This window comes from Buteo buteo, chromosome 13 (genome assembly GCF_964188355.1).
Source record: "Buteo buteo chromosome 13, bButBut1.hap1.1, whole genome shotgun sequence".
NCBI classification, from domain to species: Eukaryota; Metazoa; Chordata; class Aves; order Accipitriformes; family Accipitridae; genus Buteo; species Buteo buteo.
In genome coordinates this window covers 38,036,158-38,054,898 of record NC_134183.1, presented here as the reverse complement: position 1 = coordinate 38,054,898, position 18,741 = coordinate 38,036,158, and positions in this window count along the sequence as shown.

The window sequence follows — 18,741 nt, the reverse complement described above, 5'->3', positions numbered from 1 at the left end:
ACAACTCCCTGCCAGCTGCAGCTGTGTGGTTGTCTTTTCCAATCTATGCCTACCAACAAGGTGTTTTGCCCTCTCTTTGGGTTTGGTGGTGACCTTGTAGCTGTCTCTGGGGGGGCTTCACTGCCTTTTCTTGCAATATAGCTGCCAAAAGCTCAAATGAGAATATGGCCCCTAACCGCTGGGAGGTTTCTCTTCTCCACAGGGAAGCTCTGCCCTCCAGGTGAAGTCTCTGCAGCTGCAAGAGCCAGGTCTGGGCCCACACTCGCAGGTGGCTCCAGGGAAACTGAGGCAGAAATTCACCCTTGGAGACCCAGCAGCTTCCCAAGCCCTTTCTAGATGCCTTATCAGTAGCAGGTATGACACATTTGGCTCCAAGGAACAGATCAGCCGGTGGAAGTATGTTTATTCCCCTCTGCTCATGGAGTAGGACAGGGTTGCCCCCGCAGTGATATATCTGAGGCTGTACCTGTCCTGCTTGACAATCTTCAAGTACTGCCAGCTACTTCACCTGCTCCATCCTTGGCCATTCGCCCAGCCCTCCTCTTTTGCTCTTCTGCATTCCCTCTCTGGGTGACCTTATTTACAAATTTTGCATATATAATCTCCTGCTGATGACTCACAGAGTGATCACTTTCCTCCTAGCCTGTCCTGCACTGTCCAAATTAATTTGCAGTCTGTCTTTCTGACAGCACTTCCTGGACACTCACCTACTGGCTTCAGCTCAACACAATCAAAGCGGAGTTTTAAATCTTGTGCTTGCTCTTCCCTGCTACCTTTCTTGATGTGTCTTTCTTATCATCTGCTCAACCCCTTGGTCCTCTTTGACTTGACATCTCTCTAAATACCCATGTCTGGGCCTTGCTGAAGACTAGCCAGTTCTTCCTGAAGGATATCTCTAAGATCCAACTCCTCCTCCCTGTCTACCCAGCTGAAATCCCTTTGGGATGCCCAGGTTTACTGAGCAATCAGATTTCTGTTACACTTACCAGTTCTGCCTGGCATACCACACACCCTTATCATCGGGATTTTCACTGGGAACTTCTGACAGTGCAATCTTAAAGGTTCCTGCAGAGCGTGTCTCACCACTCCTGCAATCATCTCCCTCACATGAGCTGTAAAGTGTATGTGTCTTCTGCAGATGGCCTGTTCTTCTGGCCCTTCTCCATGGAAATCTCATAAAAATTTCCACTACAGAGATACTGAGTCCTGCCTGTCTGCCAGCCATGCCAGTTCCAACATGCCACTGCATGTTTCTCCCAGGTTACTCTCTCTGCAGTGGAGGAGCAACCTGTAAACACTAACAAAGCATTTTCTCCTTCTTCCAGATCCCTCCTAAAAATTACTGTGCTACACTGCCTACTGACAGCAATGTGTTTGATGCCCGCAGCTGCTACCCAGCATCTGCCTTCATGCCTGTTAGTGCTCTTTTGCCTGCGTACGGTGTCTTTGTGGCCTCTAAGCGTGTCCTTGGGATGTACGTACACTTCTGAGCGTGGGACTGTCCCTCTGTGGCATTCTTGCAGTGTGCTCAGCAAGATGAGACCATTATGCAGCCTATAATGAGGGAGGAAAGCCTAAATTATTAAGTCTGCTCATTTTGGTTTCTGGGAGCAGTGAACACGAGATTGGGTTTAGGGCTTGCAAATCTTCTATGTAAGCTTCCATTTCCCAGGCACATTGCTGTTGTGTTGCCTCTGTCACATGTAGCAACTTTGGCTCTCCTCCCACAGATTATCTGGCCATGTAAATGACCTAAGACAGATACACTGTCATTTTCTCATGCTGTGATTTTACTTACACCCCCCTGTGGTACATGACAATAAAATTACCCCTCTTGTTCCTTTCCCACAGACAATCTTGCAGGCTTGTCAGTCAGCATCACGTGCGCAGTCCTCCATCAATTGCTTTTGGGACCTAGGGGGTGATTTGGGAAGGATCTGTTGTGCTGTAATTCACCTCTGTTTGCCTTTAGGAGAAGGATTCTGGTTTCCATGCTGTTTCCTCTTGTGCCTGCATGGCTCTTTGATCACAATTTGACTCCTCAGGCCTTCAGAATTAAAGCTACCTTGTAAGATTTGCCCATAGTCCTAGTAACATGTTGTTTCCTGACAAGCTCCTCCCGACTTGTGATTAACAGCTATTTCTGATGGACTTTGTGATTCTGCTGTTGCCCCAGACTTTCTGTTTCTTACCTGAACTTAAGCGCTATTTGGGTCTAAAATACTCCTCACCTTCTCTGTTGCTGTCATCTGACCTTCCACATTTTCACTTTAAAATAAGGAAGATTTCAATATTGAATCCACTTCTCTTTCTCTCATTTTTGTCCCCACTGACCCTTCTGCACAACGTACAACCAGACCTGCACCAGTAACTCGAGTGGAGAGCCTGCAAGAGCCTGCTGCGCTCACCAGCACTTGTTAACAAGGTTCCTGTCTTGAAAACACAAGCGACAGAACTGTGACATGCCAGCAAGGTCTATGTCAAATAAACCCCTTACACTTTCTCATCTTCCTCCCCAAAAGACTTTATACATACACTGAAGTGTACACTCTCGGGGCTGAGTTTGAGCTGGTCAAGCCAGGATCAGATTTGCTTCCAGGAAGGAAGCTTTTTAATCAAATGTTTCTCTTCTTCCCGCTTACTATGCAGTTTGTGCTTCTGACACCAGGGGAACCAGGAGCAGGACATCAGAGTTGGCTGCCAGCTGCAAGCCAATGGCCATGTTCTTCTTCCCAGAGCAGACCCTAATGGTGAGACGCTCCCTGCTTTTGAGCAATGCCAGTGGGGTGTGGAACTGCTTCAGGAATCCTCGTCTATAGGAAAACCATGCATCACGCAAGTGATGGGGTCAGCGAGTGGTTGTGGATAGCAGTTACTGAGCATTTCAATATGCTTTGTAGATATGTTCAGCCTTGAGGAGGGTTTTTTAGAAAAAAGATAAGCAAGGAGGAAGACAGGGCGATTTCCAGCCCTTGGGCAGTGGATGACTTCTGTAGGGACAGACTTTTTTGAGTGGGCTCAAATCCACTGTGCAGAGGCCATGTCTAGATCAGGTAACTTTTTAGAGGCCTGAAAGGTCTGAGCAGCTAAGCATACCCTCTGGAGAGAGGGAAGGGAGAGCAGCCAAGGAAGGCTGAGGAAGACAGATTGTCCAAAGTATTGTTCAAAGAAGTTCGATGTACCCTGACCTGCAGAGGAGGGTAAGCTTTGTGAAGGACCGGTGTGTTAACATGCTTTTACTTTGAAGCTCTTTCTCTCAGAATATACCAGATTTGCTTTATGAATACTGTGTGACCACTCATACCCTACCAAGCAGGTAGAACCACCATGAGGTCTTGGGAATTGGGTCTAACAGAAGTAATGGCTTGTAGATTAAAATGAGAAGATGATGCACTTCTCAAGAGTGGAGGGCTTAGAGGAGAAGGTGTCCGGCTGTGCAAAAAGCTTCCTGACCACAGGATGCAGCTCTCTCCTTGCACTGCCTGCCCCAAAGAATTGGTCATTCAGGTTTATTTTCCCACCTGGGTGTACACGGTCAGTGTGAATGCTGGAGCTTGGTGTTCTGCTCCCTTCCTGCATCTCCTGCTCTCTGGCAGAGAGGAAAAAGCACTGAGGGAGGAGTACACCAAGCTTGCCCTAAAAGCAGTAACTAAGTAAGATTGCTGTCAGCAGCTTTCAGACTGAGAGCTTCAGCCAGTCGTGTTGGCATGTAAAAGGAGTGATTACCCATGCTTTGACTTTGGAACCAGAGCATCCAGCTGAGGTCTTTATTCAGGAGCAAACTCATAGACCTTTGCAGGGAGCTGTTGAACTCTCTTCATCCATCCCAGGTCTGGCAGATGGATCAAAGCCCACTCTGCCATCCCCTGCATGCTGAAGAAATGAAGTGCAAGTTCATCTTGCTTTTAACTTGGTGTTCTGCCTCCACATTCACGCAGGAAATTGCTTCCATTTTTCTGTAGTATTTTTCGTATTTTATAATATCAGTAGTGACCTCCTGGTCCGATGTTTTAGGAAACTTAATGACCAGCTGTGAGAAGGGACCTTGGCTTCACCTTCTATCTTCCAGGCTTGCATAAGCTGCCAAACTCATTACTGGCACGTGCTGCAGCAGTAATGTTACCTGGGGGTTCACAAGGTAAAGTTTTCCTAGATACTTCTTCTCCTGCCTGAATTCTGGGCAAATAGGGTTCACAAATCCCTATTTGTACAAGCAGAAAATGTCATTATTCTGTTCAATTATAATCCCAAACTTAAAAATTAATTGAGGCAGGTATTAAATTAAGCAGGTTTTGCTTGAGTAAATATTTTCCATTTTGGAGCCTTATCTATTCACTTAATAATCTAAAGCAATTTTATTAATTTTTTTTTTGTTGTTTGCAAAAAAATAATAAAGTCTGTTCCATTAGGAGCTGTCACTGGCTTAAGAGGATTTTACTCCCATTTTATGGTTTGGTTCAAAGAAAATTCGTTCTTGCAATAGGTTTAATGATTCTTAGTTAATGTTGTCTTCCCAGCTGAGTTGGACTGTAATAAAAAAACCTTTGGCTTTTGTTAGACTTGCACATTCTTGGCTGCCAATAATGATTAATCTTTCCCCCTACAAGATCATTGTATTACTTGGGTTTGACTTAGGAGCTGCTGTTCCCTCTGGAGCTTGGTAAGGGCTTTCTCCCAGAGCAGCTCTTATGCAGCACAGGTGTGATCTGCAATGCCTCCCTTTGTAGTCTGTCTTTGCTCCTTAATTGCTGATCTGCGGCACTCCGCTTTCTAAGCTCTTCTGCACAGGAATGCTATTTTGGGGGATGACGGAGAATTAATTGCAAGAGGAATTCCTGAGTACTTCCATGCATGGAAGGGCCCTCGGGGTCCCCAGCTGCCCAGTGGGGAGGATTGTCTAGACAGACTGCTTGGTGCGGCGATGAGGGGATGGAAGGGCAGGCTCCCACTCCTCCCTGACCTTGGGCATGCTGCAGAGGGCACTGATCTACGCCCAAATAAATAAACAGGCAGCAAACTATGCCACTGCTACCTCTCTGCTGTGCTTAGAAGTCCTTTCCTGCAGGACAGCATCCCCACAGCTCTCAGCAGGACAGACCATATCCCACACATTCTGGTCTGCAATCTCCTGCTCATCACGTCAAGGCGTTTCTGTGTCGGTCCCTTCTCGATACACAGGGAGGGATGGGAATGCACCCCAAAGGTGTGGGAGGAGGCTGAGAGTATAGGACTGGTCTAGGTAGATGTCTGCGAAAGCGTTACAGAGGATGATTTTGGGGCACTGCCAAACATATGGGACTGGAGCTTCATGCTGAGAAAATTTGTGTATTAATTCATGGCCATCTTGGCAGCGTTTTAACAGCCCATAGTAATAAAAACCCTGGGAACAGGAAAGGAAGAGATGCTTAACTGTTTTAAGAGAGACCTTTGCCATTAACAGGACACACATGCTTTCTGATTGGCTTGTCACGTCAGGCATAAGTGAATTTGTGGTAGATGAATTTGCTGTACTGTCTCTCTGCCTTTGCCTGTGGGATCTTTTGGGCAAGATGATCACACCAGAGATGCTGCATAAAGGAATCTCTTCCCCCTGCCTGTGCTCTGAAAGGTGGCTGATTCTAGGGCAGAACCAGCAGCTGATTGTGTGAAGAGAAGTGATCTGCAGTACCAACAATTAAAACTGAAGTGGAAAATGCATGAGGCATTTGGGCTAGCATCTGGAGTTCCTTTTAGAAAGCCTTTGCAAACAAACATGAGCTGTCAGGGCTGTTGTTTTACATGCATCAGAGCCCCGCTGCGTACCAAAGAAAAGACTCACTTTGGACCATGGTTGTCAGCAGTAATCGCTGCAGAACTGGTGCTAACACAGCCTCGCTCTGAGCACCGACAAAGAAAAACTATGTTCAGCATTGTTTCAGAAACCAAGGTTAAGTGTCGGGCTGGTCAAAGCAGGTTTTATGAGCAGCTTTACCGTAACAAGCCCATATGGGTGCAAGGCAGGAGCATAAATGCTTTTTGGTAAGGAGAATTGCTTCACTTTCCGCTTTCTAAAGGCTTATGATAAATGATAGCCTGAACACTCAAAATCAGAAGCCCCAATGACTTTATTGCCCATCTTGCAGTGAAATAATGGGTGCAGAGGTGAGAAGGCACTGCTAGGAGAGACACAGCTGGGCACTGGTGCACACTGAGTCACCAGAAGGAAGCCAAAAGATGCTAGCATGAATTTCAAACTGTGTCTGCCTACCTCCACAGTGGGTTTCTCAAGGCTCAGGGAGCACTGGGGTGTCCCTACAGGTTGATGCTCCTCTGAAGGGACTTGAATGTGAAGGTGCTTTGTCACTGGAACTGAGCCATGTATCAAGCAAAACAAGCAAAACTATTTGCAAAACTCTGGTCAAATTCAGCAGGTTGTTTCAGCTAGGGAAAAACACCCAGCACTGGTGTGGGATTAGACCTTCAGTCCTTTCTGACTTAAAAAAAATTTTTTTTTAATTGCTCAAGTTTTCATTTTGAAGAGCCATTTTGTTCAGAAATGTAGCTGGCTGACTTTTTTTTAACAGTACAAAAGCTTCTGAAACCAAAACCAAACAAATTTTCTTTTGGGTTGGCCAGTCTGTGCAGTTGAGTCTGAAAAATGTTTTTAGATTTGGGTTTTTTTGCTTCAGCAAAGGAACTTGACAATCTTTTGTTATGGGTTGGCCTGAGAATGTTTTTTTTTCCCCTGTTTTTTTTCTTTTAGTTCAGTCTTTGAGAGGTCCTACAGATTCCTCTGACATTCCTGCCGCCTGAGATGTTCAGCCCTGTTGGGAGACCCCTCCATCCTCTTCCTGGTCAGGAAAGGGACACAACTGGGCCCTGGAAGACCAACTGGGTGGAGAGTGAAGGCAGGACTGGCTCTGAGAGTGGACTCCTGGTGATACGGTTGAGAGTAAATGTGGATGAACATCACTTCCCCTCTGCTGATGGAGCAATGAGGTTTCCTTGCCTCTCTCTGCCTGCTCTTCAACACCAAATGGGTGAGTTTGCCTGCTTTCGTTTTTTTTTTTTAATCGTTGTACCTGTATTCCTTTCCAACTACTGGGTCAGGGTTCCATATCATGGGTAGGGAGTATGTTTTCATTGTCCTTGCTGTTCCAGCTGGCTGCCCATCCCCATGGGCCCCTCTGACGCTATTTCTGGGCTCAGAGCACTTATCACCTTCCTTGAGTGAAGGCCGTATTTTCTCACGTCCTGCTCAGCCATTCAAGTAACCTACTGAACCCTTTCTACTGTGAGCGGGTCTGTGAGTGAGAAGGGGACTGATAAAGGGTGTGGTTTACTTTTAACCCTTCTATTTGTTCCACCAAAGCTTTTCATGCCCTGGATTCAGCCCCCAGACTGGCTTGGGCAGTCACGCTGTATCAGGAGCCCACGGTTGTCCTGGGGGGCTGCAGTAGCTGGGGTCACGGGTGTTTCAGCCGAGCTCACTATGCTGTGCTGACGCGTTGCGGTGGGCAGGAAGCAGGGCAGATTAGAGGCACACTGAGGCTTTTATTTTATGCCAGGACTTCAAAATGTTCTCTCTGGTATTTCTGAGGCCTCATTTTTAACCGTTCTTAACCCATGTATATAATATAGCAGGAGGTCAGCCGCTGTGAGCCACACACTGTGTCTTCATGGGATGAGAGTCACAGGACACTTCACATGCATCACAGAGCCAAGGGGCTCCAGGGGAGGTTCAGAACTGGCTCCTTCAGGTCTGCTTCCTCTAGCAGCTGGGAGTCAGCTTACCCAGCAGCCCCTGGCCAGCCTCACCACCCAGGCACTGCTCTGGAGCCTGATGTTGGCTGTTTCTGGAGCAGCTGACGTGGCTACGCTGCTTTGTGCCCTAGGGACATGCCATCTCCCTTGAAGTGCACTCAGGGAGGAAATGCTGAGGTAGCCAGAGGTCCTGGCAGGCTAGGGGAGTGGATGGTGCTGGGATTTTGCTGCCTCTTCTTTTCCCTCATACATTTGCACCCTTTCCAGAGATGCGTCAGCTCCACTCCCACAGGAGCACTGGGAAGAACATGCTCCAGCTGCTGTTCCTCCATGGTTTCTCCCCAGCAATGTAAACTGTTTACAGGAGACTTTGTAAACAGCAGATTTGTTTAGGATATTGTCTGCATTCCTGCCTCAGTGTTTCCTTATTCAGCAGCGCACAGGGAATGCTGACCTGCCGACTGTAGGTCTGCAGCTTGCATTGTTGGAGGGGAAGATGGTGACGACCGAGAGGAAGGTGTTGTGTACACTCCTGCATTCCCTGTGAGCCTGGTGGATTTGGGGGATCACACCACAGTCACACACACACACCGTGGCTGCATGGAAATGTTTCTGGATCCAGCAGAGAGGAAAGTGGCATGGGATGCAGCTGCCACTGAGCCCTTTGCAGGATGTGGCTGTGTGAGAGAACAGAGTATATGTGAACAGAGAGCTTGCTTACGCAGTGCCCAGGGCACTGGGAGATAGATGAGAAATCTTCAAAGATAGGAGCTTCATTTCAGAATAGCACTGCCTATCTGAAAAGTCTCAGAAAGTCGTTGACTCTCTGGGGAAGCTGATTGTCCACCCAGGGAAAGGAGGCTGTTAAATCAACTCGGCCTCCTTCCCATGGGAGTAACATCTGAAGATATCTGTTCTCCCTTCAGAGCGCGTCTCACAGGGATTCACCCTGTGCTCATCAGTAGGTCAGCTTTCCTCTGCCACCCCTTGACCTTTGTAAAGGAGCAGAGAAGGGAGAGGGCGATTTCTACCTGAGCTTCTGCATCTGCCATAGAAGCTTTGTCAAACTTGAGCTGTACTTAACTCCCAGACAACCATTAAACCTCAGACACACACACTAAAGACATGAACAGTTGCAGGAGTGGATGAGGGGAGCTTGAAATAGAGGTTGACGTGACAAAAAGAGGATCTAGGGATGGGGGAGCAGCAAACAGAAATGTTAAGGAGTCAGGAGCAGCTGGGTGAGTGGGGGACATTCCTCAAGCCCCCAGATGTCTAGTGGAGCTGTGAGTGAGTTCAGCCTTCCTTCTGCTAGTGAAACATTCCTTCTGCAATGTAGCTGTGAGGCAGGTACTCAAACAGGAGAGCATAGGAGAGTGTGACTTTCAGGAAGCACCTAGGGATGGTCAACAGACCCTATAGAGGAGGGAACACAGCCCAAATGTTGCAGTACACTTATTGTCTGTTGTTTTTTTGATTTTCTGTTGTCGTGCTTAAGGCTGAGCAGCTTAAATCTGTGACAGGCACTCGAGCCGCTACCTCTGTACTCAAACATTCCCTACTGACAGGAGGGATAACTGTTGCAGGCCGGCCTGGCTGCCCTATGCTAGGCTGTCAGGAACTGACAGCGGATCATTCTGCTGTTTGTTTGCCCCTGTTCCCTGCCAACCACAAGTTTGAGTCTTGAATTTAAACATCCTGAATAGAAAGTACGAGATCTCCAAAGGACACCTCCGGTTCGTTGCCAGGGAAGTCTTGCATCCAGAAGACACAAACAGCTCAACAAAGCCAAACACAGGGAGAAGCAATCTGACCCCATTTTCCACAGCATTGGCTTCCCAAGTATGTGGCTGCTGGTTGCAATTCAGAGATGGTCTCCACCTCCTCTGTTAGCATGACCGTGTGAGGGGCTGGTGACCCACTCTGGCCATGTGCTCATGTTCACCATTATTAGGAAGAAAAGGCCAGCAAATTCTTCCTGCTTCCCTCAGATGCAGCCTGGCCCAGGAACAATCAGGAGGGATGAATTTTGGAAGTCTCTGGATGTTTTAAATACCACGTAAAAACCCTGTTTTCCTTTGGGGGATGTGGATAGTTGAGAGTTGTCCAGCAGAATCCTGTTGATTTTCTGGTGACCTTTAACTGTAAATATTTGAACAAAAAATTATCTCATCTTAACCTTAGCCAAATTTAATCCTTCTGTACATAATGAAATCTGGCTTAAGTCACAATGAAAATGTGAGTGGTAGTTTCAGGTGATTCCCTAGTGGGTGTTGGTCCACATCAGCAGAGAAACCAGCATGTTGCCCATCATGGATGGCAGGCTGTTCAGCAGGAAGGGCTGAAAGAGCAGCTGGGATTGCTGGGCAGGATGGAGGTGCATTGGCTGGGTTTAATATGGTCCAGAAAAAGGAAAGCAGGAGGGCTTCAGGTTGTGATGGATGACTGAGACGGAAGGTAGAACACACAGGGCTGTCAGGAGAGTTACTAGTTCTCAAATCTTTCTGTTTCATTGCAGGGTCTGGAGTTTGCCTGTAGCTTGGGACCAGTTTTGCTATAAACCCCAAAGCTCAAGCAGATTTTCAGCTCTGCTTTAGGTAAAATCCCCCTCTGCTCAGTTCACTGACGTGCATTGTTACCTCTTGGGAGGACAGTGGATGTTATAGGAAGGGCTCAGTTCACTGCTTTCTTCTCTTGGACTCTCACATTTGTCACAGTGAAGAGGAGGCTCTCTGGGAACCTCTGCCTTCTCTCCAACTCCTGTCTGCCTAATTCATTCCCGGAGAACTCTGCTGCAGCTTGGGATAGGGGTGCTGAACTCCCAGAGGGTAGAGCTGAGTCTGAGGGAAGAGAGAAGAGTACAAATTACTGAGGAGAGGCTGAGCAGATGTGTGGGTGGAGGGAGACCACAGCGATACTAAAAGCAGAAGAGGGAAGAACAAAATGGCCTTGGGGGCCGTGAGGAGAGAGAGTGCTCCCACAGCCTCAGAGGACCACCCTGGACTCGTACGCAGCGGAGATTCAGATACTCCCAAGCAGACCCATACGTGCAATGCGACCCTCGTAAAAACATCTTCCTTAAGTAAGAAATCTGAGGGGGCTGGGGTTCCTCAGAGCCGGCAACATTAGCGGTGCAGGAGGTGAGCAGGGGAAGGGACAGGTCAGGAGCAAGGGGCAGAGCCGCTTGCTGGGGTGGCAGGTCAGGACCAGGGCACTGGCAGAAAGTCTCTGCAGTTCTGCTCTGAAAAGATATTTCAAGCATTGGTGTTTGCAGATGAGGAGGAGTTGACAGCTGCCCCGTGCAGCCCGCATGTGCCTTGAAATCCCACCTTCCTTTACGATAAACAGGTGCTTTGCTCAGTTAGATCCCTTGAGTGGAAACATCTGGAAGTTCCCAGCATTCACCCCAAATTCACCCTGCTCAAGACACCCAAGCAGGCAGGTCTGTTCCTTTTGTACCCAGTCCCTCTTCCAAAGGGAGTGAGTGCAGGATGTTGCTGGGCTGCACTCCTGTGTTTTGACTCCTGCTGTGTCTTGTGTTCTTGCCTTTCCCTCTGGCAGAGAAAAGCCCCGCTCTGCAGGATTTGGCCCCCGAAGCAGCAGAGTACCCTTAGCAGCGAGGCTGAGGCCATATCATAAAGCCCTGCACACACGTCTTCAGGCTCCTGGGCATGTCCTCTACCACCCTGGACGCTGCATGGGCTCAGCTGATCTTTTGGTCATCTTTTTTTGGGAGGGAGGGGAGCTGAGTGTGCTGTGGCCACTTGGTAGCTCTGTGACGCTGCCTGAGCTCGGCAGTATCGCAAACCCACTACTGATTGCTCCTTCTGCTGTGGGAGCAAGAGAGGCCATGCCAGAGCACGCCATACAAACTGGCGTGAAAGGAAGGATGTACAACAACCCTGCTAGTGTTTAGTATCCTTTTTTACATACGGATATAGAGAGGAGGCAGGTGAAAGAGGATGGCAAGGCCTCTGGGGATCCAGGTGCCTTCCACCACAAGTGAGGCCCTGCTGCCTGGGTACCCAAGGGCTTGCAAGATGCCAAGTGTTGTCTAATTAATAGGGAAGGTGTTTGTTAATAAACTGGGCGTGATTATACTTCGCAGGGGTGGGAAGGGCTGATGAATGTAGAGCCACTTGAAGGCCTCTGAGTACCTCAAGTGCTGTTACGCGCACGGAGTGTTTCCAAGTGGGTTTGGTTCTCACTCCCACCCTGCCCCGCATGAGGGTCTGGGAGCTTGTTGTGTATGTGCAGGCAGGCTGGCGTCGGGGCTCCGGCAAGCTGTAACAATTCCCATTTAGGTTTGACCTTTTGCTGGATATTAAAGCCTTGCTGTGGCTCACCGAGATGAACGCTGCAGCAAACAATTCCTCAAGATAAAATATCTCTCCAGTGGGTAATTCCAGCCTCATTTGAGGGCTGTTGTATTTTTTTTTTTCTTTCCCGCTGAATCATTTATTCCTGGTGTCAGGAAGGTGCAGAATGACTTTCCCCACTGGCTTTCAGAGCTTCATTGATTCTTCAACTCCCACTCCTGCAAATCTGCTGGAACAGCAGCCCTTTGCCTGTCCAATTTTCCCAGGAGGGGGGTGGGGAAGGGGAGGGGCTCAGGACTGGGGGAGCTCTTCAGTGAACCCATTCACAGTCTGGGGGAGATACCGTCATATTTTAAGCTCCATAGTCCAGAGGCAGTGTCTTTTGATTTGTAGGTTTTTCGCTTTAAATGCCTTCTCAGCACTCAGCTGTCTGCATGGGGAAGGGGGAAATAGGACACATTAAAACCGCTGGTGAAAGCAAGTTTTGTGCTGGAAGGATGGGGAGTAGGGCACAGTCCCAAGCCTTGGGTCACTCTGAACACCATTTGGACACTAACACAGGTCACCAAAGGCAGGGCAGGTCCCTGCCTGACTGAGCAGTCTTCAGAAAGAAAAGGAGCAGCATGCATTACAGCAGCTCCCCCACAACAGGGAAATAATGACAGATCAATGGTAGAAAGGGGAACAGTGAGCAGGATCATCTGCTACAGTTGGTGTGTATGTATGTATATATCTGTGCAGCACCTATGGGAATTCCTGAGATTGTACAGAGCGACAGAGACCTGTGGGCCTTCCTGCTTTCTGGTTCACTGTTGCAGCTTAACTCCTTTGCTCACTATGGGTATGAATCTGGTCCCTTCAGCAAAGGAAAGCAATCTATTCCCAAAATATGTGTAGTGAACAAATTCAATCACTGCGTGTCTGCCAGACAGGAGTGACTGAACCCAGGCCTCTGCCTGTCATCATCAATCTATTTGCAATCCTGTATCTGAGTTCACACTTCATGTTCTCTGGCGCAGCTCCCTTCCCTGGGCTTCTGCGAGACATGGAAATGCTTTTCTTCCCATGTGGGGGGAGATGGAAGGAGAAGAGGCAATGGAGTGAGACCTGGAGAAAACAGGGTGCCAGAGCCCTGTAAGAACTCAGGAACCCAACCCAAGAGCTACCACTGCATCACTCTGTGATCCCTTCTGCTTACGGGAGCAGGCCTGAGCCACCACTGCTTTGTGCTTTGGTGTGGCACTGAGGGAGGTGAGGGAGCCAAGTGGGTGTGAAACGCAGAGCACTGCTTGACCCCTTTCCAGCAGAGGAGCAGATAGAGCAGGACAGCCGCCACATGGACCCCAGCCTTTCAGCAAGACTGAATGGATGCCTTGTGTCCAGCAAAGCTTGTCGCCAGAAGCTTGCTACCAAGCTCCATAGCTTTGATTTAAGGAGTTTCAAGCAGTCTGACCATGCCCATTAGCGCTTACACAATTCCCCTGCCAAGTAGTTGTAAATGTTTCCATTCCTTCTGCACTTGGCCCAGTTTTCTCCTGTTTATTATACCTGAATGTGCCCAGGATGTGACCCTGCTCCCCCTCCCCAGCACGCACTCCAATTCCATTTAATTTCTACTTCTTCCTATGAACCACTGTAACATAAGCACTGTTCAAAGAACAGAAAAATAAAAGGAGGTGGATGTTCACAGAGATGCTGTGCCCTCCTTGGGATCAGGCATGATGCTCTGGCATCAGTGTTGGATGGACTCAGATGTAAGAACAGTAGGAAATGCAAAGGGGTGCTGCTGGGTGGCTGCAGCAGAGCTGAGTGTTGGAAAGTGATGGAGGATGCTCAGTGCTGGCAGATATTTAAGTCACTCTTTATTGCAGTGCTGCACAGGAACAAAAAAGATCAATATTTATTAGTTGCAGAAAGCATAATTTTGCATGAAAAGCATCGATCAGCATGTCAGCCGAGACAATGTCATTACATCTTCTTTACGATTTGGTCAACAACCCTATATGAATAAGGACATTGTTCCCCTAGATAGATAGAGCCGGGGGGGGTGAAGGAAGAGTTTAGCACAGTGCTGTGATTAAAGGGGAGCAAAGCAGGGGCTGCAGTAGTGTTTAGTGTCACAGGATATGTTTAGGGGCTCTGGCTTTGGCTCTGGTTCTCTACCTCATCATTCTGTGTGGTCGGTTTATCACTGAGGTCTAGGTACCACCAAGAGGAATTCAGTTTCAGAGTTGGGTCCTACTTTTTTAGTCTTTTTTCCCAGTGAAATAAGCTGCTTGCCAGCTGGGGTTAAAGGGTGAAAACTCCCCCCCATAAGGTAGTATTGCGCAGTTATTCACTTTATGGGATGTTTAAGGGATCCTTTAAGGCAACCCAGCATATGCAGTGAGGATGCCTGTCAGTCCCAGCTGTCCTCCAGTCATTCTTGTGCACATCAACTGACTCCAGCCCAATCTGACCAGTGGGTAGAGATGTCCTGTGTCAGACCACAGGCCTCAGGACCACATGCAGCCACCAAAGCTGTTTGTTCAACCTGAGCAGCGAGTTTAGTGGCTGGCCCGCCAGTCTGTGTGGGCCGGCTGGTGGGGGCACACATGGCGTAGGGAGCCTGGGACCTGCCAGACAGGCTGGCTCTCAGCCGGCTGGCTGGCGAGCCAAGGTGGGCAGGGGATGTAGGAAGGGGCTGTGGGCATTGCCATGCAGAGAGTGGGAGGCAGCTGGGAATGGCAGTGGCATGGAGGAGGCAGAGGAGCTTGGTGGCAACCTTCAGTGGGATGGAGAGGTGTTTGAGAGGATCTAGTGGAAGTAGGAAGATGAGGAAGGTTGAAGTTTTTCAGTTTTACAGCTGGACACAAAGCCAAAGGGAAGAGGCTTCCGGAGCTCCGCTGTGTGTAGACAGCTGCTGCTAAAACCTCTCCTTGCTGTGGGTCCAGCAGGCAGAGCCAGCTCCGGTACAGTCAGTGCTAAAGAGGGCTTATAGCCCTCCCTGCCCCTGCGTGCCCTGCAGCCCATGCCCAAGCACACGGCAACAGCAAGATCCCCTTATGCCTCTGCAAAAGCAGTTCAAATCCTGCCATTTCCAGCGCTTTCCTGGTCCCAGCAGAGATACAGGAGCACGAAGATGGGCATGGAAACAGCAGGCCCTGTGGTTTCGCAGAACGCCTGAGTCAGGACTCCTGGGTCAGGATTCCCAGCAGTGCTGTTGACTCCCTTAGGGCAAGCCACAAGTCAACCGCACGCACTGCAATTGCAGAGCTCGGCTTCCACTTAGACACCAAAATAATCAGCTCAACAAAACCTGCTTGCTCCAGTCACTGGGGCCATAGTGACTTTTCAGAAAAGTCCTGCTGTAGAAGTCATGATCGGAGCAAGCAGTTCCTCCAGCCTCCAGCCCCATGCTGGATATAAGCCAGGGAAGTGTGTCTCTGACTTGGTAAAAAAGATCCTGACCAGTTCACAGGCTGGTTGTGAGTCTTAATCTAGGTGTTTGTAGATAAAAGATGTTGTCAAATGAAGATGAGTGGCTCTGTCTGGCTATCTGAATGATGAATGAGGTGTTGTTCCATACAAGCAGAACGGACCTCCATGTGGATCCTGAAATGCAGTTTTTAAGACAGCTGTTTCTGCTTCCGCAGCCTGCCTAACCTGACAGACAGCCCTTTTGTCAGTGAGAGAGGCCATTGAAGAGGTGGTACAGTCGGAAGGCTTGCTTTAGACGACAGAGGTGCCTGTGACCCACCTGCATTATAGCTGCTGCTGCAGAGATTTGTGGATCTGGTATCCTTGGCATGGGAGGCAGGTGGCTGAGGGATCTCTTGAGCATAGGAGCTCAGGACTGCAGCATGCTGTGCCCATCAGGATCTGGCATCAATGTGTTAATCCCCAGAGAGTGTGGGGTGACTGTAGCTAGCGTGGGTGAGACAATGAGCATGAGTAGGGTCTGAGCATTGTGTTGCATCAAGGACCATTTGGGAAGAAACAAGTTTTCAGCCTGACTTTTGCTCTGCCAGTTGCTGTGCACAGAGCAGGCAGCTTTGCCGCGTGGAGTCTCAGTGAGAGAACCATTAATTTTGTATTAGGACATAAAAACTGTTTGAGCTGAACAGCCCGATAGTCCTTCCAGCCCAGTATCCTGTCTCCACCAGAAGCCAATGCCGGATGCCTTGAAGGCATAAAAATCCCATAATGCCCATAATTGTGCAATACTACCCTATGGGGGGAGATTTCACCCTGACCCCAGCTGGCAGGCAGCTTTTACCCTGAAGCAGGAGAATCAATAGCTGTTATGATTTTCATTTGAGCTAGTGTCACTGCGGATGCTGTTCTTATTCACATAAATGTCTGATCTTGTTGTGAAACTCTCTAATGCTGTTTGTTATACTGCTCTTTTGATATCCTGGTGAGGAGCTGATGTTCTCAGATACGGTGTTCAGGGTAGGTCCTGGATGACCTGCCACAAGTTGCTCTTAGGAGAGCAGAAGAGGAGCTTAGCCCCTTCCCCACCACCCCAGCCAGTCCCTATCCCTTCCTGTGCTCTTTATTTAATATTAACTCGCTCCATGGCCCTGCTGTAGAGTGACCATGGTGGTGAGGAGCAGCACCAACTGTTTCCATGTCTGTATTGGTTTTTGGCTCAGGTGTTGCTCTGTAAGCAGCTGTGTATCAAAGGTAAAGTTTTTTGCATGTGGAATATTTGCAGGATATTCCTTAGAGAGGGATTGTGGGTCTAGGAGGAGACTGGTTGATCTATGGCCAGGTGTAACCTCCTCACAATTACTTCAGGTGATGGAAGCACTTTCTTGTCTGGCAGTGCCCTGTCAAACCTTTTGCCTTGGACATCCCAGCCAAACCTCTTGCTGTTAATGCCAGGTGAAGCCTGCTGGGAAGCTGAGCAGGCAGTGTATGACAGGGACCTAAGCAGTTGGAGACCAGGACAGTGGCTCACTGCGATGTTCGGGAGGAGAGCTTGACATGACTTCAACTTTAATAAGAACTTTTCACTAGATTTTCACTAAGTAAGTAAAAACCTAGATTTTCACCCAGGGAAGAAGATCCACTCCCAACTAGCCATCTTTAGGGTGAGATACCCAGCACAGAGACTGCCTCTTCCACTTGTCTGGCTTCCCCCAACCCCCACCAGCCCAGAGCATGAGAGAAGTTAAAAAGAAGACTACCCATGAAGGAGCCGCCAAGGTGTGTTTGCCTGCTAGCAAAACAGGAGGGGGGAATGAAGGCAGGAGAGCAGGTCTTGTCATGTAGAACGGGGAGGAGGTGACACAGCCTGTGATAATTGGACCATTAAATCTAGCAAAGGCACCGATGGCTTACACAATGGGGCTTAGGGAAACAAACGTTCTGTAGTAACAATAACTCTCCAATAGCAAGTGATAATAAGTATCTGCAATCATTTTTCTGCTGATCCAGTGCTTAATCCCTATTGTTCAGACTCCAGGTCAAATTGTCCTCAGACCACAGTGCAGAGGCCAGATAGGTTTGCAGAGATGTGCAAGCATGACTGAGAAGAAATTTTGGCTTGAAGATCTGGCTGTAAATGTCTCTCAAATGTCCGCTTTTGTTTCCTGTGCCTCCTCTCTGCCAGCCCTTCTGCCTCCAGAAATCTCTGCATCAGAGGGAACCACCCCAGGCCTCGTTGTCAAGCCCCCTTTATTCTGCCCCACACCAACCCTTGAGTCTCACTCACCAGCTACAAAGAATGCCAGAACTACCTGAGATGGCCACAAAATTGGCTTAAAATCCTTATAGTTTACAAATCTGGCTTTAAATCTTTTTATTTGTCTAAGATCTGGGAAGGAGGGGCTTAATCCTTGAGCCAGTGAAAAGTTCTCAGACATTTCAGCTGTAAGAGCTAGGAGTGCCATTTTTGCAGTAACAAAAGTGGAATTTTGCATGCAGACACAAGGCCCCAGGAGCAGAGGATTGAAGAAAACCCTGTTTCTGAAAGCTTCACAGTAAAGTCTGGGCTCTGGGCAGTTTGGGGCTTCCAGGGCTGATAACCGTCTGGACAATATCTTCATAGATTCTTAATTCACCAACTCTAATCCCGTGGAGTGTATCAGACCCTGCTGGATTGTTGTTTGTACTGTAAAATACAGGTGCAAAGTTTGATCAAGGCTGCTTAGGTCTGACGTTGGGTTTGTGGCGCTGGCTGGCCCTGGCCAGGGGGAAAGCCCAGGTCCCGTGTTTGGTGACCAGGTCCTGTTCAGCACCGGCGTGTTCAGGGTGTAAACGTGCTCATTGCTGGGGTGCTGGCAGAAGTCCGGGAGCTCGAGGCAGTCTTAATCTGGGATTAAAGGCAAAGACAAAGAGAGTTTTACCTCTCTACTTGCTTGGGTTTTTCAGCTCTTTTTCAGCTGGGTAGAGGAGATGGAAGGGCAGAAAACTCCTTTCTCATTCCCATGTCTGGCCAGGCAGGGGATTGCATAATGGTGCAGATATTCCAGCTGTGCTACTCAAGGCCAGATGACTTTGCTGGGTGTTGCTTCTGTCTTGGCTTACTCTGGGCTTTGGGCTACCAAGCTGTGGTAGAAAAATGACTTACAAGTGTTAGCCACATATTTTCTTGGCCTGACAGTTGCATGACACCCAGGACTGACCAGAGCTGGTAAGAGGTGTCATTTTTTCCTGAGTGCAGATACACTTTAGAGCTAGTGATTCAGCA